At 41.6% G+C, this 26,858-nt stretch overlaps 1 protein-coding gene across 3 annotated transcripts in view; it reads left to right on the forward strand.

Annotated features, from left to right (window-relative positions):
* STX1A (syntaxin 1A) overlaps positions 1-26,858 on the forward strand; it is a 190,421-nt gene that overhangs the window by 66,619 nt on the left and 96,944 nt on the right. The gene's annotated exons all lie outside the window — the stretch shown is intronic.

Raw genomic sequence — 26,858 nt, forward strand, 5'->3', positions numbered from 1 at the left:
ATAAAAAAAGTCAACTTGGCATGCAAAAATAAGCCCTTACCTGGGCCCCAGATTCCGAAAAATGGAGACACTACGGGTCTCGGAAAATGGCGACTTTTTTTTTTGTTGTTGCAAACTTTGGATTTTTTTTTCACCACTTAAATAAAAAAGAACCTATACATGTTTGGTATCTACGAAATCATAATGACCTGGAGAATCATACATAATAGCAGGTCAGTTTTAGCAATCAGTGAACGTGGTAAAAAAATAACCCAAAAAACAATTGTGGAATTGCACTTTTATTGCAATTTCACCGCACTTGCAATTTTTTTTCCCATTTTCCAGCACACGATATGGTAAAACCAGTGGTGTCGTTCAAAAGTACAACTCGTTCCACAAAAAACAAGCTCTGACATGGCCATATTAGCCAAAAAATAAAAAAAATATGGCTCTGGGAAGACGGGGAGCAAAAACGGAAAAACCCATGGTGGTGAAGAGGTTAAGGTATTAAAATTTACAAAACCAAATACAGTTTCCTATGTTAAATAATAGCAGTACTATACTTTTCAACCATATAGGATCCGATTTCTTTTGCGCACCTATACACTTGAAAAGGGGAGTCTCATCTGATATGGAGAAGATGCTAGTGCATGATGTGTTTTTTACCAAGTGCAAATTCGATTTGTGAAAAAAAAATGCACAGCTGAACAGCCAAATTTATCTTGGCCTTAGGACTCATTCACACCACCGTATTAATCCGACGAGTGTTATTCGATTTTTTATCGGATAGCACTCGGACCATTGATATGTAATGGGACTGTGCAGATCAACATTTTTTTGTCATATTGATTCGGAGAAAAAAAGATTTGATGTCTAAATTGGACGAGTATCAACCATTCAAGTTTATTGGGACGTGGAAATCATCAGACTGCACTCGGTGGCATCCAAGTGCAGTCCGATTTCAGAATGGAGAAATTTTGTTCTCCATCTTCTCCTCACAATATGCACCGATTCTCACATCCGGGTCAAAATCGAATCAGAGTTTGATCAGAGTGCACTAAATAGCTTTAATTAGCCACTGTCTACAATAGAGAAAGAATTGCGCGCACGAATATCCATCAAAAACTACCATCCAAGTTAGAAAATCATAATGGTTGAATAAAGTTGTACTTCACTCATGAAAGTAATTGTGCTCATTTTAGGCTATGTTCACAAATCATGTTTTTTTTTGCATCACAAATCTGCAGCAAAACCTGATCTCTCAAGGGAGGTTTGCTGCTGATTTTTCTTGCAGTTTTGGTGCTTTTTTATGCGTTTTTTTCAGCGTTTTTCTCACTTTCCTGTCTCTTTTTATGAATGTACATAAAGTTGTGTGAAAAGAAAGAACCCCATTCTATTTTGGCATCAAAAACGCTGAAACAAATTTTGATGCGTTTTTGCAGCATTTTTTTCACCACCATTACTTCCTATGGGTCAAAAAAACGCTGAAAAAACACTTAAAGAGTCACCTGCTCTATTTTCCAAAAAACATGATGTGTGAACTAAGAATTCTGGAATCTCATAGACTTCACTGTTACTGCAAAAGGCAGCAGAAAATTTGCATCAAAAAACGCTGAAAAAACTATAATGTGTGAACATAGCCTTAAGGTGGCCATAACAAGATTTTCCACTACAATTAGACAAGTGTTTTTATTATTGCCGTGCTGCGGGAATACACGGTGCTGTTGATTTATAAGGCTACGTTCCCACGGTGAGCTTTTGGTGTTGCAGCGTTTCTGCCCCTATTAAGTAAAATAGGTTACTTGCATTTTTTCGAAAATACGCAGCGTAAAAAACTCACGAAAAACTCATTGTGGGAACGTAGTCTAAGGGAACACATGTAGATGAAACAGTGGGTATAGGGCATAGCCACTATAATCTGTGCATTAGATCCGTGCCCTGCTATGTCTGACCATCTGCAGGGATTTATAATCAGCCCTATGATTTACTACGTTGCTCCAATGGGTGTAATTCTCTCACTAATCTCAGTGCCTGTGAACGCTCGCCTTTCAATGACAATACCTGACATATATGTTAATGATGCGCCGTGGGTCTAATTAGCAGAAAACTACATTCTGCCCTTTGTGACCCAGTTCGGTGAATCTGTCTGCTCAAATGATGAAGTTTATATTTAATTCTGCTTATAGAAGTCATCAGAAATGTTCAGCGGCATCCTGAATGCTTTCCACTACTTAGAGGAGTCTGTTGTCGGCAGCCTACATATACCTCATTTTCTTAATTGCATTAATTACTCAAGGCTCTGTAAGCTCCTTTATCCACTAAGAACTTGAAAGATTCTTATCCCATTACTCCCTTATAGACTGAGCTGTGGACACGTACCGTACGGTCAGAAGATAATAGACGTCTGTAATTATTTTGTCATGTTCTTGCTGATAGATTGAAATGTCTGCTGCATAGATCTAGGGGCTTATTTGCGAGGAATCTGAATTTTCAGGTTTCAAAGGGAATCTGTCACCAAGTTTCTGCCATCTAATCTGAGAGCGGCATGATGTAGGGACAGAGACCTTGATTCCAACAATGTGTCACTTACTGGGCCGCTTGCTGTAGTTTTGATAAAATCACTGTTTTTTTCAGCAGATTATCACTAGAGGACTTGTAAACCGGCTGCCATGTAGTCCTCCATATTCATAAACTCTGTATATCCCCACCACTGATTGGTAGCTTTCTGCCTATGCATTGTGAACTCAGAATACTGTGAATCAGGGGTGTGGACGGGGTTATACAGAGCTCATCAATCGGAGAACTGCTAGATGTGCAAAAGATAAAACAGTGATTTTATCAAAACTCTAGGTGCACATTGCTGGAATCAGGGTCTCTGCCTTGCATTATGCTGTTCTGGAATGGGATAGCAAAACCCTGGTGACAGATTCCCTTTAAATAGAATCAGTCAGCAGGTTTTTGCTATTTAATCTGACAGCAGATTATAATAGGGAAAGAGAGTCTGATAACAGGGATGTGCCACTTACAAGGCTGTCTGCTATACTTTCAATACAATCAGTGTTTTATCAGCAAGAAGTTATAACTACTGGACTAGGTCTCATGTGCAAGCCAGTCCTGATCATCTGTGTAACCCCACCACTGATTGGCAGCTTGCTCACAATGTATAGTGTACACAGGAAGCTGCCAATCAGTGGTGTGGGCGGGGTTATACACAGTTTAGCATTTGAGCACTGCTACATCTACAACAGAGAAAACAGGGATTCTAGCAAAACTGCACCAAGCAGTCCAGTAAGTGACACATCGCTGGAATCAGGCTCTCAGACACTACATTAGGCTGCACTTAGGTAACATAGCAAAAACCTGCTGATAGATTCCTTTTACGACCAGCAACATGTGGACTTTCTACAGTTTTACCTAACCAGGCTTAGATCCCTGTGGGACTGGGCACTATGGATATAGCACATATGTTAACACATGCCCATATTATGGACATCTAAAAGCAGCATATGTGCACACAACGTCTTTTTCAGGTGCCGCACAAAATGAAAAAACTTAATGCATAGCAATGTCAAAATAACATTGCTATGTACATGTTCCGTCTTATGTCATTTCCATTTAACTGCTTCAGGGTTCGGAAACCTTGACGAGATTAAAAGGAGCAACATGGTCATTCTTCAGGCAGCTTCCAATATGAAAGCATGGAGCAAAGACGCAAAAATGCCTAAAAAAACACGCCGACAAAGACACTTTAGGAAAATGACCATAGGCATTTTCCTGGAGCATTTTTGCCTTGGAAAGCTCGGTGGTTCCCGTGGTGTTTTAAAGACGTTATGTGCACATTGCCTAAGGCCTTGTTCAGATGTCTGTGATTTTTCATGTAAGCAAAAAATAAACTAAGTGTCATCAGTGTTTTTGATCTGTGTTTCATCAGTGTTTCATCAGTATGTCAGTTTTTAGCAGCGGTGTTTCATCAGTGATTTACTCGTATGAAAAAAATAATGAAATTGCTGAGCTTCTCCTATTCATTGCAGTTTGGATTACACACTGATGCCATTTTCATGGACCCATAGGCTTGTAGAGTGATTTGCATCCCTGACCCCAATAAAAAACAGACGTGTGTTCTGTGTATACCATATATAGAACACGTATGTGGAAAACAGACATGAGAACAAAACCTATGACTGAGTCCCCACAATGAGTATTTGGGGCTTTTTGATGTTGCACATTTTTTGTAGCGTTCCTGTTCCATTTAGGTAAATTAGGTTACGTGCGTTTTTAACATACAGGTTTTTCACACTTTTTTCAGCTGGAGTTTTTGTCTCTTTTGGTGCAGTATGTCGTGCTTTCAATAAAACAGCTTTGTTTTGTATATTTCCTGTTGTTTAATTTTGATAAAACTTTATTGATGAAGTCATGTGTGAATTATATGTGTTTTCATTGTGTTTCTGATGCGGAAAATGCATATGGATCTCATTCAAATCTACGAGGAAATTCTGCAAGAGAAATTGACATTTCAAAATCGCCCCACAGGTCAGTATCCACAGCATAAAAAAAAGCACAGTTGGCACCAGATTTCTATAAAACCTGTACACCTTGCTGGAACTCTAAGAAGCTACATTTTTATGCTCAGCAAAAATATGCAGCATCAAAAACTCACCAAAAATTCACCATGAGAACTTAGCCTTAGGGTACGCTCAGACTGGCGTATAGCATCCGATGATTGCCTCATAAGAGAATCATAGTAACATAGTTTTTAAGGTTGAAGGAAGACTAAGTCCATCTAGTTCAACCCATAGCCTAACATGTTGATCCAGAGGAAGGCAAAAAAAAACATGTGGCAAACACTAAGCTCCACATTGGGGAAAAAAATTCCTTCCCGACTCCATACGGCAATCAGACTAGTTCCCAGGATCAACGCCCTATCAAGGAATCTAGTATATATAACCTGTAATATTATACTTTTCAAGAAAGGCATCCAGGCCCTTCTTAAATTTTAGTGGTGAATCACTCATTACAACATCATGCGGCAGAGAGTTCCATAGTCTCACTGCTCTTACAGTAAAGAATCCCCGTCTGTGATTATGATTAAACCTTCTTTCCTCCAGACGTAGATGCTCCCTTGTCCCCGTCTCAGGCCTCAGAATAAAAAGATCAGTAGAAAGGTCTTTGTACCGTCCCCTCATATACTTGTACATAGTAATAAGATCACCCCTAAGCCTTTGTTTTTTCAAACTAAATAACCCCAAGTGTAATAACCTGTCTTGGTATTGCAGACCCCCCAGTCCTCTAATAACCTTGGTCACTCTTCTCTGCACCCGCTCTAGTTCAGCTATGTCTTTCTTATACACGGAGACCAGATGTGTACACAGTATTCTAAGTGTGGTCGCACTAGTGACTTGTATAGAGGTAAAATTATGTTCTCCTCATGAGCATCTAGGCCTCTTTTAATGCATCCCATTATTTTATTTGCCTTTGCAGCAGCTGCCTGACACTGACCTCCAAACGTGAGCTTCTCATCCACCAATACACCCAGGTCTTTTTCAGTGACAGTTTTGCCCAGTGTTTTACTATTAAGCATATAATTCTACATTTTATTTCCTCTGCCCGAGTGCATTACCATAGATTTATCCCCATTAAAGCTCATTTGCCATTTATCAGCCCAAGCTTCTAGTTTACATAGATCCTCCTGTAATATAAAATTGTCCTCCTGTGTATTGATTACCCTGCAGAGTTTAGTGTCATCTGCAAATATTGAAATATTACTCTGTATGCCCCCTACAAGGTCATTAATAAATATGTTAAAAAGAAGGGGGCCCAATACTGACCCCTGTGGTACCCCACTGTTAACTGTGACCTAGTCTGAGTGTTTTCCATTAATAACCACCGTTTGTTTCCTATCACTGAGCCAATTCTTAACCCACATACATATATTTTCCCCTATCCCCATTGTTCTCATTTTATGTATCAACCTTTTGTGTGGAACCGTATCAAAAGCTTTTGAAAAGTCCATATACACAACATCCACTGCATTTCCTTGGTCCAGTCCGGAACTTACCTCCTCATAAAAGCTGATCAGATTAGTTTGACAGGAACGGTCCCTCATAAACCCATGTTGATATTGGGTCATGAGCAGTGCCGTAACTATAAACTTCGGGGCCCCGGGGCAAAACTTCATAGCGGGGCCCCTCAACATTTCAATCACTAGAAGTTGTGCGGAACGTGGTGAAGCCTGCTACGCATTGTTGTATACAACACACAGGCTTCACCACGTTCCGCAAGACCTTTAATAGATTTTGTTGTTTTTGATGCAAGTTTTAGAAGTTAAATATTCAGTGAATATGTTTGGAAAATTAATAAGGTGAATAATTCCAAATATTGCACAATTCTCAAATAACTGTATATGTTTATTAAATAGCAGGGCTTCTCACAGTTTGTCACAGAGATATTTGTGTCTGCTAAAACTGTCTCCTCTCAATGATGCTGAGAGTTTGTTACAGTCAGTGTGCACTGTGCCTGCCTTGCCAACTCTCTGTGATCTCCAGACTAACATGTTGTTACAAATCTTGTGCTATGAGACTCTCCAGGCCAGTGCAGGTTTCCATTCATTGACAGCTGGCAGAGCTCCTGGAAATTATTGAAATGATAGTCTCTCCTGTCCTCCGGGTGACATTGTCTGACAGGAATATAGGAGCTGGGTATTTTATGAGAAATTAAAGTATTAAAATACAATTTTTTACCATCAGTTTGGGGCCCCTTGGGTGGTTGGGGCCCCGGGGCAGTGCCCCAGCTGCCCCGGTTGTAGTTACGGCCCTGGTCATGAGGTTATTCATCTTCAGATACTCTATTATAGCATCTCTTAGGAAACCCTCCAGGATTTTACCCACAGTAGAGGTTAAGCTTACCGGCCTATCATTTCCAAGTTCAGTTTTTGTCCCCTTTTTGAATATTGGCACCACATTTGCTATACGCCAGTCCTGTGGTACAGACCCTGTTATTATGGAATCTTTAAAGATTAAAAATAATGGTCTATCTATGACGTTACTTAATTCCTGCAGTACTCGCGGGTGTATCCCATCCGGGCCCGGGGATTTGTCAACTTTAGTGATTTTTGGACGCCGCCGTACTTCCTGCTGGGTTAAGCAAGTGACATTTAATGGAGAATTTTTGTCATCACTAATCATGTTTTCTGTCATGCGATTTTCTTGTGCAAATACTGTTGAAAAAAAATTATTTAGCATATTGGCTTTTTCCTCATCCTCATCCACCATTTCACTCAGACTATTTTTAAGAGGGCCAACACTATCCTTTTTTAGTTTTTTACTATTTATGTAGTTAAAGAATATTTTGGGATTATTTTTACTTTCTCTGGCAATGATTCTCTCTGTCTCAATCTTTGCTGCCTTGATTTGGTTTTTACAGAATTTATTTAATTTTCTGTATTTATTTAATGCCTCATCACTACCTACTTGCTTTAGTTCTCTAAATGCTTTCTTTTTCTCACTTATTGCGCCACTTACAGCTCTATTTAGCCATAGTGGTTTCCTCCTATTTCTAGCATGTTTATTCCCATAGGGTATATATTGTGCATAGGTCCTATTCAGGATGGTAATAAATGTCTCCCATTTGCTTTGTGTAGTTTTATGTCTCAGGATTTCGTCCCAGTTTATTGCACTAAGATCATCTCTCAACCGTTGGAAATTTGCCTTCCTGAAGTTTAGTGTCCTTGTAACCCCTCTACTACACATCTTATTAAAGGATATATGAAAACTTATTATTTTGTTATCACTATTACCCAAGTGACCCCCAACTCATATATTTGATATGCGTTCTGGTCTGTTGGTTAATATTAGGTCTAGCAGTGCCCCCCTTTTTGTTGGGTCCTGAACCAGTTGTGAAAGGTAATTGTCTCTCATAGCTGTCAAAAACCTATTACCTTTGCTTGAACTACAGGTTTCTGTTCCCCAATGTATTTCAGGGTAGTTAAAGTCCCCCATAATAATGACTTCGCTCTGAGTCGCTGCTTCATCTGTTTGCTTTATGAGGATATTCTCCGCTGCTTCCATTATTTTTGGAGACTTATAACAAACCCCTATCAGTAATTTATTATTTTTCCCCCCTCCCTTTATCCCCACCCACAGGGACTCTAGTTTTTCATTAGATTCACATATATTCTCACACAAGATTGGTTTTAAGGATCATTTTACATATAAACACCCCCCCCCCCCTCGCTTGTTTGTATGGTCATTTCTGAACAGACTATAGCCCTGTAAATTAACTGCCCAGTCATGGCTCTCATCCAGCCATGTCTCAGATATCCCCACCATGTCATAATAATTTTACAACAAAATTAATTCTAATTCCTCCATTATGTTGGGGAGAATTCTGGCATTAGTGTATATACATTTTATGTATCTCTCTGTACCTCTATTCCTTCTTACTATATTGACTGTTCTAACCCCACCCCCAATTTCTTTATTTGTGCCCAGGTCACTATCTGCACTATCTTCTCCACCTATAAAATGAATACCCCCCCCCAATCCCTAGTTTAAACACTCCTCCAACCTTCTAGCCATTTTCTCCCCCAGCACAGCTGAACCCTCCTCATTGAGGTGCAGCCCGTCCCTAGCGTAGAACCTGTAGCCAACTGAGAACTCGGCCCAGTTCTCCAGGAACCCAAACCCCTCCTTCCTACACCAATTCCTGAGCCACTTATTTATCTCTCTAATCTCCCGTTGCCTCTCTAGTGTGGCATGTGGTACAGGCAGTATTTCAGAGAATACCACCTTGGATGTCCTTGCTTTAAGCTTGCAGCCTAATTCCCTGAAATCATCTTTAAGGACCTTACACCTACCTCTAACTTTGTCATTTGTGCCAATGTTGCACCATGACCGCTGGGTCCTCACCAGCCCCTCCCAGTAATCTGTCAACCTAATCAGCGAAGTGCTGGATTCGAGTGCCAGGTAGGCAGCACACTGTTCGACGATCCCTGTCTTTGTGACAGATTGCCCTATCTGTTCCCCTAATAATTGAGTCCCTCACTACCAGCACCTGCCTGGCCTGCCCTGCTCTCCTATTTTCCCCCTTAGTGGAGCTGACACTCCTCCGGCTTTCAGAGGACATGCCTTGCTGCAGCGATGCTACCCCTGTACTGACACCACCCTCATCTGCCAACTTTGCAGACTTATTGGGGTGTGCCATATCAGGACTAGCCTCCCTGGCACTCTTCCCTCTACCCCCCCTCTAACTGTCACCCAGCTAGCTGCCACACTGTCCTGCAGCTCCCTACTACCACCCTCGTCCACATCTACCCCAGTGAGCAACTGCTCAGTGAGCAGCAGACTCCTTTCCATATTGTCAATGGATCTCAGTGTTCGGATCACAGGTGGAGAGAAGATGGAGAACTTAATTTCTCAATCTTCTCTATTGTGTGAATCAGTGAATATCAGACTGCAATCGGATAAAATCCGAGTGCAGTCCGATGTTTTGCACGCACCAATAGACTTATGTAGGGTGGGCCGTCCGATATATGCTGCCAATCACAGCATGCAGTGATTTTTTTCTCATGCCAACTCGACATGAGAAGATAAATGCTAGTCAGCACTGCTCCATAGTATATCTGGGACGAGCAGCCGGCGTATAACTGGGACGAGTAGTCGGCGTATAACTGGGACAAATAGCCGGCGTATAACTGGGACGAGTAGCCGGCGTATAACTGGGACGAGTAGCCGGCGTATAACTGGGACGAGTAGCCGGCGTATAACTGGGGCAAGTAGCCGTCGTATAACTGGGATGAGTAGCCGGGGTATAACTCGGACCAGTAGCCGGCGTATAACTCGGACGAGTAGCCGGGGTATAACTCGGACGAGTAGCCGGGGTATAACTCGGACGAGTAGCCGGGGTATAACTCGGACGAGTAGCCATGTATAACTCGGACGAGTAGCCGTCCCATCCTATGCGAGACCATCAGCGCCCAGTGAGCTGACACTCGCAGGAGCTGAGTGTCATTAGCATATCGCATCCGATGTGATACACTAGTGTAACCCCGGCCTAATACTGTTTACCTGTAGATTAACCCCATATTTGCAGGTAAATAGCATTTTTCCTGTTCACAGGTTTAAAGTGTCAGTTGCAAAAATCGGGCATCCTATAAGTGCCACTCTGACATGACATCATTGTACCAGGGCTAAAGAGAATATGGTAGTTACTCCAGTTGTGTATGATTTACACATCATTGCCTATAAGTTTCTGATGCAGCAGAAAGAAAAAAATAATAATAATTACTCATCCCGGAGTGTGAAAATGGCAGCACAGGACAATATGCCGCTGCTGTGGGGCAGTCTGCCGCTGCTGTGGGTGGCTTTCTAGCATTGCACGTCCGCACACACAGTTTACTTGGGAGATAGAGCTCTTTTGTTCTTGGTTACCTGGGTGTTATTAGTATCTGCATGAACCGGTGTCTATGAGAGCACCTGCAGCAGGAGGCCAGTGACGTGCGGGGCGGGGGACCACACCAGATGTTCCCTGGGACAGATGGTGTTTCATTTTGCAGGCTGCCTTAACCAACACTGAGTGTTTCCAAGTTAACTCCTTCATTACCACCTCTTTTTTTTGCTTGCTATTTTTTTTTATGTAATAGGTGTGCTAAAAACCACTATATTTTAAATTGCATTACAATACTTCAGATTTTCGTACCTGTGATAGTCTATAGGGCTATTAACGTCCATGATTTTTCGCAGGCTGAGAGGTCAATGGAAAATTGCAGAGACATGTCAGATCTTGATGTGAGGGTTGGATCAGAATCGACTTGTGAAAAAATCGGTCTGCACTCAGATGACATCCGAATGCAGTCCAATTTTTAATGGACTGTCAGAATGGAGTAGGTGGAGAAACTTTTTTTTTCCTCCATGTACGAGAAAAACAAATGACACCCGGACCACACTCTGATCAAACTCTGATCAGAATAATTGGTCCTTATTTCACGTATGTGGAAAAATCAGACGTCTGAATGAGCCCTAAGATTTCTCACTTCCAGGACTACCAACTATCCATAATTTCTGGGCACTCTGTAAAAAATGAGAATTATTATCAGCGTCAGTAAACTGTAGATATATATCGCTTAATGGGCCCAATTGATTATTGCATTTGCGCCTGTTTTTGTCTAGTTTTTGGTGTTTTTTGCCTATTTTTCATTTTCACCTTATTCTTCTTTTAATCTTTTAAAGTCTATTTTATTTGTACTCAATTGTTTTTTTTTTTTATTTCATCATTGTCGGCAAGGTTTGGAGTTTCCAGATGTTTTCGGCGGATTCACCAATTGCAACTTTTTAAAAAAGTCACAAGTTTTTTATGCAGATGCACTCCAGTCCCAGTCCTGGAGTGATTTAGTGTACATCTGACATTCCTGTGCTCATTTTGCAGCATTTTAGCAGAACGTGACTTTTAGCACTTAAAAAGAAATAAAAAAGGTTAGTCAAAGATAAAGAGTATTTTTTATTTTCATGAACTGTGCGCACAATTTTGAATAATTTGGCACAAAAAACATTAACAAATAACACAAGAAATAGAAGTGCGGAAAAAAGTGACTTAAAAGAAAAAAAAAACAATGATAAATCAGGACTTTAATTTTTAGCATTCATTTTGATTTTGTCCGTTGGTAGTCCATGATTATTTGAATACATTTTCCAAGTGAAAAAAAAGTAATAATAAAAAAAAAAAAAATCAGGTTTATAAGGGTATGTGCACACATTCAGTAGAGGGTTTACAGGAAATACGCGTAGTTTTTGCTTCAGTTTTTGCATGCATTTTTTATGGGGTTTTACTTGCAATTTTTTCCCATTCATTTAGTCTTTGTAGGAGGTTGTTTAAAGTGGATAATTCCTTAAATATGTATTAATATATAATTAAATAATAATATAAGCAGGGTGGACTGTGTGCATCATTTGTCTTAATAACCAGTTAAGGTCAGACATTCGTGACTGATAAGAAATAAGGTGCAATCCCATGTTCCCTATAAGAGAAGTGGGAACTGAAAAAATGGTACCAGCACCTTCTCATTTTAGTGGGCCTAGCTTTTGTCCTGTAAATAAGAGTTGGTGTGGTCAAGGCTTGAACTGGCCTACAGGAGAACAGGAAAATTCTCCGGTGGGCCCCTGTGCAAGAGTGGGTCACCACCCTCTTATATGATCAGCACTTGGTGCAATATACTTGAATCTGTCACGGGTGTGTCAGATGTGACAAACAGTCTCCCTGCAGTTGGTTGCAGAAGATCTCTTCGTTTGGCATTACAGACACCTTCCTAAATCTGTCTCACCCTATGACCCAGCGGCTACCTCCCTCCTGCTCTAATTGACACCCAGGTCTGGGTGTATAAATAGTTTAACTTTGCAGCAGGGAGGGGCCGGTGATACTCACGTGTTTCCTTGTGAATGTTTGGAGCTCTCAGTCTGCTATCTTCCTCTGTGCTGCTAGGAGGACGTTTGGAGTTAGCTCTCTGAAGTCGGCTAAAGCTAAGTTACTTCCCCCATGTTTGTCTACCTTGTTGCCTTTAGTTGTTAGTGGGGATCGACTAGTGCTCATCCCCCTTCCCTATCCAGGGCCAAGCGCTAGGAAAATACAGGGTCTAGGTTCCTGTACGGCGATTGGTGAGGAACCAATATAGGGACTGTTAGGGGAGTCAGGGTGATATCAGATCAACCTAGTAGGTCTCCACGCCCCCTTTTCCCTGGGCTCCCTTCCCCCCTTCCCTTTGTGTTGCACTTAGTCTTTCCTACACCTTGCGTGACAGAATCACTATGTACAGACAAAGGCAGCATCTTATTCATCTAACAATCTACCCAGTTCATTGTTATATATATTTGTGATTGAGGATAATGTCACATTTGCATGTAGCTAAAAAGTGGGGCCCTGGAGTTGGTTACTGGTAGGCCCTTGGCTCCCCAGTCCAACACTGGTGTGGTCCCATTTTAATTTTCTCTATGGTGCCCTACTTCCATCTTTATATTAAGCTGTCACATCTGTGGATGCTATGTAACATGAAGATGTCCCCTTTGTCAGGCCATTCTTTGGTGGGCACTGCCCGGCTGTGTCGGTGTGCTCTCTGCTGCCTTGTTTTTCAGTATGCTGGGTATAACTGGCTGCCCTGGCATGCCATCTTCTTTTCAGCATCCACAGTAATACATAAGTGGGAGGAAAGATGCATGTTCAGTTCAGCTCTTGTAGAGAGGATGATATATGACAGTGTCAGCTCTGCTCTCTCACGGCCAGTAATTCTCTTGTATTGTGAGGGAGGTGGGAGCGACACTGCCTTCCCACATAACATCAAGGAGCCAGTGACAGCTCCTCTCTGGTAATCCACCAAGAGCTGCACTGTAGCTCCTCACGGGGAATTCTGCAGCGTTCATGTATGTCTGTGCTCTAAAGAGCCCACGTCTACAGCAGTCTCTGATTCATTCACCTCTGGAAGTGGGTCACCGAGCCCCCACAGACAGTGATTGATTTAAGGCTAATGATTCTTCGGGGGAATCCATTACAATTGTTTCTGGATCAGACACGCACATTGCTTTTCATTTCTGAAACCAGGAATAGAATGAGAATTACATTTTTTATGACATATCTGTAAATGTAATTAACAATAATTCCATTCCAAAAAGAGTGTGTCACGGGTCCTGCTTTCATGTTTACTATAGTGATAATATGTTTTATGGTAGGCATGGTGTGTATATATAAATATGTATGTAGTAGATGATGGCCCGATTCTAATGCATCGGGTATTCTAGAATATGTATGTGGATGACCGGGCGCAATCAGCAGAACGTTGTTTAAATTTGGCGCCAAAATCGCTGATTGGTCGCGGCCGGCAACCGCGACTAATCAGCAAAACGGTGTTTAAATTTGGCGGCAATATCGGTGATTGGTCACGGGTGGCGGCCGCGACCAATCAGCGAACTGTGTTAGTGAGGACCGGAGAGCTTGTTTAAATTTGGCAATAAAATCGACCAATCAGCAGAGCGGTGTTTAAATTTGGCGCCAAAATCGCTGATTGGCAGCGGTCGCCGGCGGCCGCGACCAATCAGCAGAGCGGTGTTTAAATTTAGCGCCAATCTCGCTGATTGGTCGCAGTCGGCCACCGCGACCAATCAGCAGAGCGGCGTTTAAATTTGCAGCCTATATCGCTGATTTAAACGTCGCTGTGCTGATTGGTCGCGGTGGCCGGCCGCGACCAATCAGCAGAGCGGCGTTAAAATTTGCCGCCCATCTCGCTGATTGGTAGCGGCCGGCCACCGCGACCAATCAGCACAGCGGCGTTTAAATTTGCCGCCCATCTCGCTGATTGGTCGCGGCCGGCCACCGCGACCAATCAGCGTCGTATTGGTGTGGGCCCGGGAGCGGCGCTGCTTGTGCGGCTCCGTATTAGCGAGGACCGGGGAGCGGTGCTGCCTGTGCGGCTCCTTCTGCTGCGAGAAGCCGGGAGATGAGCGGCTGCTCGCAGCAGAAGCATCCCGACCGGCGGCGCCGCTCCCCGGTCCTCCGTTCATACTTGCTGTTGGGAGCCGCTGATCTTCCGAAGTTAGCCGCATGGAGGTCAGCGGTGCCGGTCGGGGTAGTTGTGCTGCTAGCGCCGCTCCTCTCCCCGCTGCATCGCCGCTGACCTCCGTCCGCCAGATGAGCCGCTAACGGCCGCTATCTTTTTTCAGAAATCCCGCGGCGCTGATTGGCCGCTGTCGGACCAATGAGCGACGTGGGATTTCCAGGACAGACAGACAGACAGACGGGATAAGACGATTATATATATATAGATGTATGTATATATCTACCTATATATTAATGTGTATACAGTAATGTGCAAACGTTTTAGGCAGGTATTGAAAAATGTTGCCTTCTAAGAATGCTTTAAAAAAAGGGAAGTGTAAATAGTTAATTTAATTTTCATTCTATTAATTAAAATAAACAAAAGAGAAATCTAAATCAAGTCAATATTTGCTGTGATCGCCCTTTGCCTTCATAACAGCGTCAATTCTTCTAGGTACACTTGTATGCAGTTTTTGTAAAAACTCAACATTGAGGTTGTTCAGAATATCTTAGAGAACTAACCACTAGTGTTGCGTGAACATGCTGGAGTCCTAACCGTGTATCTTCAGCGTGCTCGCAAATTATGTTTTCATCGCTGCGGCTGTTAGACAGCCGCAACACATGCAGAGATTGTCTGTTTGTTAGGTAATCTCTGCATGTGTTGCAGCTGTCAAACAGCCACAAGACATGCAGCCGCGGCAACGCGAACATATTTTACGAACACGTCAAAGATACTCAGTTAGCACCCGAGCATGCTTGGATGACACCTTATCCGAGCACGTTCGTGCAACACTACTAACCACAGATCTTGCTGAAATCCTTCTGTCCCTTCCATTAATCACATAGAATCAATGTTGAGATCAGGGCTCTGCGGGAGCCATAACGTTACATACAGGATTGTGTTCTTCTTTACACTAAAGATAGTTCTTAGTGACGCAGACTTAGTGACGCTCTCCTGCATTATACTAGCAGTGGACACCGCAGCATCACACAAGCACTGAGCTCCTAGTAGTCTCAACACTGCAATATATGTACTGATGAAGGTCTATTGTTGACTGAAATGGTTATTACCATTCTGGATTGCTCTTTATAATAAATCTCACCGTTGCACCTATCTGAAGTGCCGAATTTTTGTCTATTTATCTACGGGACAGGATCCTATTTGTGCACCCATCCACAGAAGTGCCGTGGCTGTCTTCTAGGATGGGTATGATAGGACCCGCTAACAAATCTGGCTTCTATTCCAAAAAAATCCAAAGCAAAAACAGGAGTTACGAAAGCTCTTAGGAAACTATACTTTGCTAGGCATATGCCGATTTCTTGGATTCCTTACAACTAAACCAGCTTTTTTAGGGTGCAATAAATATACTTCTTCATGGAGCCTAGTATGTATATGTGAGGAATTTTTGGAAAATACAGACACCCCAGCCACTTGTCCTGTCACTATCTTCCCTAATGTTCTGTTTCAATAGGGATGATAGAGAAGTGACCAAGCTTCAGTAGCTGGTGCCACATTTTGTTTGTGCCTGCTGCCCACATCTTCATTTATGTCCATTGCCCGCATCTCCAATGGCTTCTTTTAAAGTCCCTGCTGCTGACACCATCTCTTTCCCTGAAATGAGTTGTCATCAGGGAGCGGTGATAGAAGCAGGGTGAGTGACAGCAGTGCTGCTCATTAGCTTATATCAAACAAATTATCATCATGGGTGGTGATAGAAGAAGGGTGAGGGACACCAGTATCGCCCCTGATTACAATTCATTTGAGGGCTATGATAGAATCTGTTGGGTGGCTTTGCTGTCACTTACCCTGCTTTTGTCACAAAAACTGGATGATATCTCATTTCATTGAAAAGGACGGTGGTGTATGAAGCAGTGAAGATGTGGGCAGCGGGCATAGATGAAGTATGGTGGTGGCCACTGAATATGCAGAAGCAGTGTGACTGTGGTGGCTATTGAAGCTGAGGTCACTTCTCCATCATCCTCCTGAAACAGGACATCATCAGGGGACTGCAAGGACAGAAGCTGTGGTAAGTGTCCACATCGTCACCCACTGATAACAAATTACAAAAGTAGTTAGGGCTTAAAGATATAGATATTTATAAAGGGCATTATAGTTATCAGACCACTACTTTAAAACAGCACCTGAGACAGTTGTGGGCCCTGTAGAGGATTGGGCATCAAGTGTTGATGACCAGTGTAAGTCTCTAATTAGCAACCTATTTAAATACTTCAGCGGGAAATAGGTCATTATACCATTGTCCTTGTAAGAATAGGAAAGGGGAGAGGACAAACATAATAAAAGTTTTGGTCAGGAGAGGTGGAGGTGAAATTTTTAATTTTTGCCAGCAAGCTTCATCTCCTTTATTTATAACTCTGTATGATCTGCTAGAATGATATTATGTATATTGTACTTGAAGAAATTACCTGATCCTTTAGATTCTAATGGCCGCGTTCACATGTTCAGTATTTGATGAGTATTTTACATTAGTATTTGTAAGCCAAAACCAGGAGTGGATGAAAAATGCAGAAGTGGTGATGTGTTTCTATTATACTTTTCCTCTGATTGTTCCACTCCTGATCTTGGCTTACAAATACTGATGTAAAAAACTGACCTAATGCTGAACGTGTGAACGTGGCCTAAGGGTGCTTTCACACTGCTTTCTGGCACCCGTTTTTTGGTCCCGTCAGGTCTTACCTCCAAACCCCCCCATAAAACGGGATTCAGGTGTATGCGCTGACAGACTATAATGATGCTGACAGAGCGAACATGGACTCTGTCGTGCATCATTTTTGGACTTAAACACCTACTGTACCTACAGTAGGCATTGTTATGTTCTGCAACTTAGAACTAAGGAATAGGAGGGAAAAGCTGTCCCTGCACTGAGACTCAGCTTAACCCTATGCTGGGGTGGGTGCCCTATTCCTTGTGAATAGCCCCACCGAAACTCCTGCACTGAACTCTAACGAAGACCTGTAGGAAAGGGAAAGGGGTCCCTAAAAGATCTAAGGTCTGGAAGCAAAAGCAGGAAACCTTCTAACAGAAAAGTTAGTTGCAGAAACAAAAATTAAAGGAAACAAAACTGGTGGAACAAGAAGTCCCAGGATAACTATAGTCCAAAGCAAGAAGAACTAAACCAGGCTACTTAGCCAGAGCACAAGCATTGCAACACTGATGTCCAGCAGGGAATGGGGGCCAGGTGCTGGGTAATAAAGAGTGCAGAGATCACGTGACCAAGAAACCTAGCACCAGAGGAAAAGACTAGAAACCAGCAAACCACAACAAGATGGCTGATGGTAAAACAACATAGATTCTAACAGGCGTACACTCCCAAAAATGATGTACTATAGAGAACACGTTCTCTCTGTCGGCATCATTATAGTCTATGGCCTCATCGGTTCATGTGCCGAATCCCGTTTTGCTGGGGGTTCGGACATAAGACCCGACTTAAGCAACGAACGGGTGCCAAAACGCAGTGTGAAAGCACCCTAATTATCAGTAAGCTTGTTCTGACTAGAGAGTTTGTAACTCTTTTTATCTATTGTTTTCTAAGCTCCTTTCATCTGACTTATGACCAGCCATATATAACATCAAAGGGGTGTCCAGGCTTGTGACGTGATTTGTGAATCCTGCAACATGCGCTCTGTCAGGATTTTCTGGTGCCGGCGGCAAGACCGGGTAGTCATATGATATGCATAATTCCAGCCACATTCCGACTAGACGTCTAGGCCAGCCACGCAGGTCTACTTGGAATGTGGCTGTGAGTATGCATACTTGTAGTTACATGACTGCCCAGTCTTTCCACTGGCACTAGAGAATCCTGACAGCGCACAATGTTCACTCTATGAGGATTCACAAGTCTGTAGTCACATAGATGTGGTCTATGGATGTACTTTGTGGTCATAAATCAGTTTAGAGAATCTCAGAAATAGGCAGTAAAAGGGTTACAAATGCTTCTGGCAGAAAAAGCGGACTGATAGATTCTCAGTTAAAATTCATCAGCCAGGGATATGCAAACAAAGATCCGTTGAAAACCACATAATGTAAAAAAATGTAATCAAACCACATCTTTTAAGTTTATATTTGTTGACCTGTAATTGTAGTATAGATTGATTAATGTTTGTGTCTGTATTTATCTTTTTGTTATATTTACCTTCATGAAGTTCTAACTGATTGACATACTCATTTAATATAGCTGTAGACTTCCATGAAAACCCTTTAAGAGCAGAGTAAAGTTACTGTAATTAAGGCTTTGCCCCCACTATCAGTATTTGGTCAATATTTTTCTTCATTATTTGTAAGCCAAAACCAGGAGTGGAGCAATCAGAGAAGAGGTGTAATATAAACAAGTGCACAAATTCAGCATTTTTGACATACTCTTGGTTTTGATGAAAAATACTGATCAAATACTGATAGTGGGGCCGTACCCTTAGAGTTAAATCAGTAAAGAGCAATGTCTTCGGCTGTGTTCACATTTACATGGGAGTCTTCAATGGAGCTTCTGTAAGATATTAATTTATAAATGCTGGAATATGATGGATGCTGTGACGGAAACCCGTCATGATGACCAGCACCCTCGTTGGATGGTAATCGCATTTCGGGAGGCTAACATATTTACTTTTTCCACTTTTGAGGATCACCTGATGGGGTTGTCTGATTGGCACCATTGGTGTCCATCATGTAACAGATCCATACCAGCTTGAATTCTGTTTTTTTTTGCACTTATGCAAAGCCCAACACAGATGTGAACAGAGCCTTGTACAATCATAAGAATAGACGGCATCTTATTGTGGGGAGGAGTGTAGTGGCACACGGGAAATTGGAGATTGGCAGATTGATGGATGCTAAACAGAGCTGACATGATCTTGTAGGGTCTGAGCTGCGGATATTAAAATAAATGTGTTAAGCTGAGAAATAAACAGGGCAATAGGCCAGAGATGTGCAGGCAGCTGTCTATTCTCTTCCCAGTTGTTTTCATCTTTCTTTTCTTAAGTATATTAGCAGAATGGCTTCTCGCAATGGAGGGGTGGTGTGTTCTTTCAGGGACAGTTTTCTGCGTTGGTAAGGCTATGTTCACTTGTCCATTAATCATCAGTTAAAATGGATCCAGCAGCAATCCATTGACAAAAATGTTGTGCAGACAAAACTTTTTTGTTTGCCTGAAAAAAACTGATTTCAACTGGATCTGTTTTTTTTAACATTGAAGCCTATGGAAAACTGATCCGTTAATTAGCCATCCATTTTTCTCCCATTTATAAAGGATCCCTTTTTTCCTTAATGGATCCGTTTCAAATAGATGATGACTTGAAAGTTCACATGTCCAGTTGTACATTTTAAATATTTATTTTTCCTCATCCATTAAGCAAAAAACGGATCCTTTTCAAATGGGAGAAAATGGATGACTAATTAACAGATCTGTTTCCCTTAGACTTTAATGTTAAAAAACAGATCCAGTTGAAATCAGTTATTTTCAGGCAGACAACAAAGTTGTGTCTACACAACTTTTTTGTTAACAGATTGCTGCTGGATCTGTTCTAACTGATAATTACTGGTCATGTGAACTTAGCCTAAGACCTGAACATTAAGTTGTTCTTCCTTTTAAATAGCCCATTACCATGTGATAAATAATGCTTTAGTTTTTACAACATCATTAACAGAACCACACTTCAATTTCTGTGACACCCAATCCAAATTTTGGGGGCTCTAATCTTATGCCAATTTGATTTTGACATCTCCAATGAATAAGTGATCCCCCTCATGAAGCTATAAGAGAGCAGATGTCTCTGACTTCATTCTAATTGCATTAAACTTTTAGTGGCACCTTGTGAAGAAACACGAGTGTCATTTCATGTCAGAAAACAGCATGTTATCTCCAAGTTCTTGACAGGTAGAAATATGTTGCTGTATAAACCCAATGACAAATATCTTGTATCTTGTAAGGTTTGCTACAATTGATCAAGTATAGTCAGTTCTGCTTTGGCTGATAAAGAATTTACAGGATTGCAGCAAATCCTTGTCTACTAAAAGTACTTTGTCAGAATGTGTTTTTTTTTAACCAATAAACATATATTGAGGGCAATGACCTTAAAATGGTGGTACGAAATACAACTTAATTTTCATCCTAAATGCCTATCTATATAATGGCATAATATAATCTGTTTTTGAATATACTTTAGTTAAAAAAAAACCCTATCCTTACCTAACTACAGTATGCAACTGCTTTTCTGTTTTTTTACAACAATTTGTTTGAGAATCCCAGTGCATGCTGGGATACTAAAACGAAGTGTCATCAGGGTGTAGAGGCTGCGGTCACTGCTACAGCTCCTGCCCCCTCCCTGAAATTAAGCTACATCAGTGATCTTCGTTTCAGGGTCTGGGCTAGTCCCTGTTCAGTAACTGTGCAATGTGCACAATGACACTGCGCTCTCTCTGGTCGCTGCACACCGGGAAGTCTTACAACACACACTGAAAGTCTGTTCTGTGGCCGGCTCTTTTCTACTGATCTGAGTCGGCAAGAGAGAGCGCTGTCATTGTGCACATCTCACAGTGACAGATCAAGGACTAACCCAGCCCCTGAAACAAATGTCACTGATGTCAAGAGAGAGCAAATTGAACTGCAATATCCAGAGAGAATGCCTCTGCGCCAACTTCAAAGTTATATCAAGCAATTATTTTACTGCATATCCATCTTATAGACACATTTAGTAAAGTGTAGGTAACGTTTCAGTCAGCAAAGGGTATCTTTAAAGCTATGTCCTTTTCTCTAAGTGCAGTATTCATTTGGCTTTTGAACATTGTTTTTGTCCCTGGGTTCATTAAAGGGGTCAACCACTTTCACAACTTTTTTACTTGTTGATGCAGCTTTCCTCACAATCTGACCAGCACTTCTGTCCATACAATGGCTGCTAATGGAAGAGCAGTGACCAAACCTGTCCATGTGAAGATCAGACTTTGATAAATCCTTGTTCTTTAAATAAAACAGGTTTCTCACTCACACCTGATTGTAATCCCATTGATTCAAAACAACAGACTCTAAATTCACCTTTAAGTTATCTGCTAATCCTAAAGTGTCACGTACTTTTTCCACTTACAGTCGTGTGATACTGGATCATTTTCCTCAGTAAAAAAATTACAAAAGTCTTATATTTGTGGCTTATTTTTTTATTTGATTCTGTTTACATTTAGGACTTGTGTGAAAATCTGATGTAGTTTTAAGTCAAATTTATTCAGAAATATGGAAAATTCTGTAGGTTCAGAAACTTTCAAGCAAAACTGTATACACCAGAGATAGGTTATTAAAATTCTCAGTATGTTTTAGAGTGTGGAAAGAAATGTAAGTACCCAAAGTGAACACACATGAAGAAAACACAGTCTCCATGCAGATGTTGTCTTGGTTCGAACTCAAGACCTCAGTGCTGCAAATAAAATAAAAAATCACTTCAACATCCGTTAGGTTTAACTTGAGATCTATTGAGTTCAACTCAAGGTTTGTAAAATTGAACCTGAAGTGAATCAAATTCATCCTGAAGTCCACGAAGTTCAACCTGAGGTCTATCAAGTGCAACATAAAGTTTGTAAAATTCATCCTGGGGTCAATAAAGTTTAAAATAAGCCCAATGAAGTTCAACTGAAGGTCAATCAAGTTCAACTTGAGTTACTTGAGTTGCGTATTCATAGTGAACGAATGGGCTGATTATTCTTTCAGTACATGAAATGACTTCCTGTGATGTAGGCCGATAGTGTACATCTTAAGGAAAACTACTCAAGAAAAACGATCAAAGAAACCTTTGAAATTTTTTTATCTTTTCTAAAATAAAACAGTTTAAAATACCTGGAAAAACATGTTACCCAAAACACGTTTAATAGAAATTTTATATTTTTAAAAAAAAGGACATTCAATCCTTAAAAGAAATGTGCATGATTAATGAGCCTCCTATTTATGTGTTCAGAATCTTAATATTGTATGACGCACATATGTCTATTATGTTGACCTTGACATTGAATTAACTTACACTACAGACATTCCAGCAATTCAGTTTTTGCTAATAAACCATATTCTTAGGTTCTTTGGTTTCAACTAAACCTCCAGGCTTGGCTTGGCCAGTCAAATTAAAAGAGAATGCTCCAGTGGGCCCTAAGCCTGCGTGGGCATCATTGCAATGCTTGAAGCAAAAAAGACTGAAGACTCTAGTAAATTATTTCACTTTACCATGGCATGCTTAACATATCATATATCACAGTGTAAGGTCACTATATAGTATGCTTTCTTAGCAAAGTAAAATATGCAAAATAATACAACCTGCTTCAAAAGAAATATAAAATATGAATGTATTAAGATTTGTCAGAACCATTTTGAAAGAAGTTTTGAAAACTTTGTAATTTAATAGACAAGTTAAAGTAGATTCAATGAAGTAGCGGGAACTTTTTGGATCAAATTTCATTGCGTCTGATAGGAGGCTGAAGTTTGGGCATCATTGGGCCTTCCAACAGGACAATAATCCCAAGGAAACATCAAAGTCCACCAAGCCTTGGTTTCCAAAGAACTCCTGGAAGATTCTGGATTGGCCATCATAGTTGCCTGATTTATATCCCATAGAAAATTTTTGGGGGGCATTTGAAGAAGGCGACTGCAGTACGCAGACCCCAAAATATTAGTGTACGGGAGTCCATTGTGCTTGGGACTGGGATAAGATTCTGTAGGAACGCTGCCAGAAGCTACTTAAGAGCGTGCCAAGGGTGGCTAAAGCGATCATCAGAGTAAAAGGGAGGTACTTTGAGGAATCTAAGGTTTAACACATATACTGGTTTGTTTCACATGTTGTTACCAGTGTGTCACGTCCTGATGTGACCCTTGGGGGATCTGAGATCAGAAGGTCACAACGTTTAATCGATCGCAGGACTTCTTTAGTGTCTGTTTGTCTAATACCTTGAATTGGAGTGGATTTACTTTCATTCGGTGCTGAAAGGATTAAAGACCCTTTAACTTCTGGCTGTGAACTTGTAGCTTGAGTACTCAGCTGTAGCACCTTGTGACCACTCCCTTCCACTATATGTACCCACTGCTAGCTTCATTCCTTGCCGGTTATAGATCTTCTATACTGACCTTTTTGAAGGAGTTTGTCTCAGGATCAGCTGAGGTGTTCGTTCTGTTGCAGCAGCGGAGTTTCCTTTTGGAGAAGCTGGGGAGTGTTATTTGTTGTGTTGCTTCTCACCTGTTTGTCTTACTTTCCTCAGTTGTCTTATTGTAGTAGTGGGACTAGTGTCTTACTGGTCTACGCACTAGACAGGGTAAGTTTAGGGCCAGCGAGGGCTTAGGGATGTGATTGTGCACGGGGCGAAGGACCCGTATAGGGACGATAGGGAGTGCAGGGGATATGAATCAGGTTTATGTTAGGAGGTGACCTCTCTCTCTTCTCCCTATCTCCAGGGCCTTCCTTGTACATCTTTCCTGGTGTTCCCCTCGTGTTCTGCCGCACGCTGGGCGCCCTCTCGCCACCAGCGTGACATGTGTTTCTTTACTCCTCATCTCCTCATGTCCATATGTGTGTGTACATACTGCATATAGTGTATACAGTGGGGGAAATAAGTATTTGATCCCTTGCTGTTTTTGTAAGTTTGCCCACTGACAAAGACATGAACAGTCTATAATTTTAAGGGTAGGTTAATTTTAACATTGAGAGACTGAATATCCCCCCAAAAAAATCAAGAAAATCATATTGCATAAATTAGATAATTTTTTTTGCACTTTGCAGTGAGAAATAAGTATTTGATCCCTATGGCAAACAACACTTAATACTTGGTGGCAAAACCCTTGCTGGCCAGCACAGCAGGCAGACGTCTTTTGTAGTTGATGATGAGGGTTGCACATATAGTACAGACCAAAAATTTGGACACACCTTCTCATTTAAAGATTTTTCTGTATTTTCATGACTTTGAAAATTGTCCATTCACACTGAAGGCATCAAAACTATGAATTAACTCATGTGGAATTATATACTTAACAAAAAAGTGTGAAACAACTGAAAATATGTCTTATATTCTAGGTTCTTCAAAGTAGCCACCTTTTGCTTTGATGACTGCTTTGCACACTCTTGGCATTCTCTTGATGAGCTTCAAGAGGTAGTCACCGGAAATGGTCTTCCAACAATCTTGAAGGAGTTCCCAGAGATGCTTAGCACTTGTTGGCCCTTTTGCCTTCACTCTGCGGTCCAGCTCACCCCAAACCATCTCTTTTGGGTTCAGGTCTGGTAACTGTGGAAGCTAGGTCATCTGGCGTAGCACCCCATCACTCTCCCTCTTGGTCAAATATCCCTTACACAGCCTGGAGGTGTGTTTGGGGTCATTGTCCTGTTGAAAAATAAATGATGGTCCAACTAAACGCAAACCGGATGGAATAGGATGCCGCTGCAAGATGCTGTGGTAGCCATGCTGGTTCAATATGCCTTCAATTTTGAATAAATCTCCAACAGTGTCACCAGCAAAGCACCCCCACACCATCACACCTCCTCGTCTATGCTTCACGGTGGGAACCAGGCATGTAGAGTCCATCCATTCACCTTTTCTGCGTCGCACAAAGACACGGTGGTTGGAACCAAAGATCTCAAATTTGGACTCATCATACCAAAGCACAGATTTCCACTGGTCTAATGTCCATTCCTTATGTTCTTTAGCCCAAACAAGTCTCTTCTGCTTGTTGCCTGTCCTTAGCAGTGGTTTCCTAGCAGCTATTTTACCATGAAGGCCTGCTGCACAAAGTCTCCTCTTAACAGTTGTTGAAGAGATGTGTCTGCTGCTAGAACTCTGTGTGGTATTTACCTGGTCTCTAATCTGAGCTGCTGTTAACCTGCGATTTCTGAGGCTGGTGACTCGGATAAACTTATCCTCAGAAGCAGAGGTGACTCTTGGTCTTCCTTTCCTGGGGCGATCCTCATGTGAGCAAGTTTCTTTGTAGTGCTTGATGGTTTTTGCAACTGCACTTGGGGACACTTTCAAAGTTTTCCCAATTTTTCGGACTGACTGACCTTCATTTCTTAAAGTAATGATAGCCACTCGTTTTTCTTTACTTAGCTGCTTTTTTCTTGCCATAATACAAATTATAACAGTTTATTCAGTAGGACTATCAGCGGTGTATCCTCCAGACTTCTGCACAACACAACTGATGGTCCCAATCCCATTTATAAGGCAAGAAATCCCACTTATTAAACCTGACAGGGCACACCTGTGAAGTGAAAACCATTTCCGGTGACTACCTCTTGAAGCTCATCAAGAGAATGCCAAGAGTGTGCAAAGCAGTCATCAAAGCAAAAGGTGGCTACTTTGAAGAACCTAGAATATAAGACATATTTTCAGTTGTTTCACACTTTTTTGTTAAGTATATAATTCCACATGTGTTAATTCATAGTTTTGATGCCTTCAGTGTGAATGTACAATTTTCATAGTCAAGAAAATACAGAAAAATCTTTAAATGAGAAGGCGTGTCCAAACTTTTGGTCTGTACTGTATGTCAGGAGGAATTTTGGTCCACTCTTCTTTGCAGATCATCTCTAAATCATTCATATTTTGAGCTGTCGCTTGGCAACTCGTAGCTTCAACTCCCTCCATAAGTTTTCTATGGGATTAAGGTCTGGAGACTGGCTAGGCCACTCCATAACCTTACTGTGCTTCTTTTTGAGCCACTCCTTTGTTGCCTTGGCTTTATGTTTTGGGTCATTGTCTTGCTGGAAGACCCAGCCACAACTCATCTTCAATGCTCTTACTGAGGGAAGGAGGCCAAAATCTTGCAATACATGTCCCCTTTGCAGAAAAGCACCCCCAATGTATAATATTTCCCCCACCATGCTTCACGGTTGGGACGATGTTCTTAGGGTTGTACTCCTCCTTCTTCTTCCTCCAAACATGGCGAGTTGAGTTAATGCTAAAGAGCTAAATTTTTGTCTCATCTGACCACAGCACCTTCTCCCAATAACTCACAGAATCATCCAGGAGTTCATTGGCAATCTTCAGACGGGTCTGCACATGTGCCTTCTTGAGCAGGGGGACCTTGCGAGCACTGCAGGATTTTAAACCTTTAAGGCGTAATGTGTTTCCAGTGGTTTCCTTGGTGACTGTGGTCCCAGCTGCCTGGAGATCATTAACAAGTTCCCACCATGTAGTTTTAGGCTGATCTCTCACCTTCCTCATGATTTAGGATACCCCACGAGGTGAGATTTTGCATGGTGCCCCAGATCGATGTTGATTGACAGTCATTTTGTATTTCTTCCATTTTCTTACTATTGCACCAACAGTTGTCTCCTTCTCACCCAGCATCTTACTT

Source organism: Phyllobates terribilis, unplaced genomic scaffold (assembly GCF_046119375.1).
Source record: "Phyllobates terribilis strain yellow unplaced genomic scaffold, ASM4611937v1 Scaffold_2__4_contigs__length_985480577, whole genome shotgun sequence".
Taxonomy (NCBI): Eukaryota; Metazoa; Chordata; class Amphibia; order Anura; family Dendrobatidae; genus Phyllobates; species Phyllobates terribilis.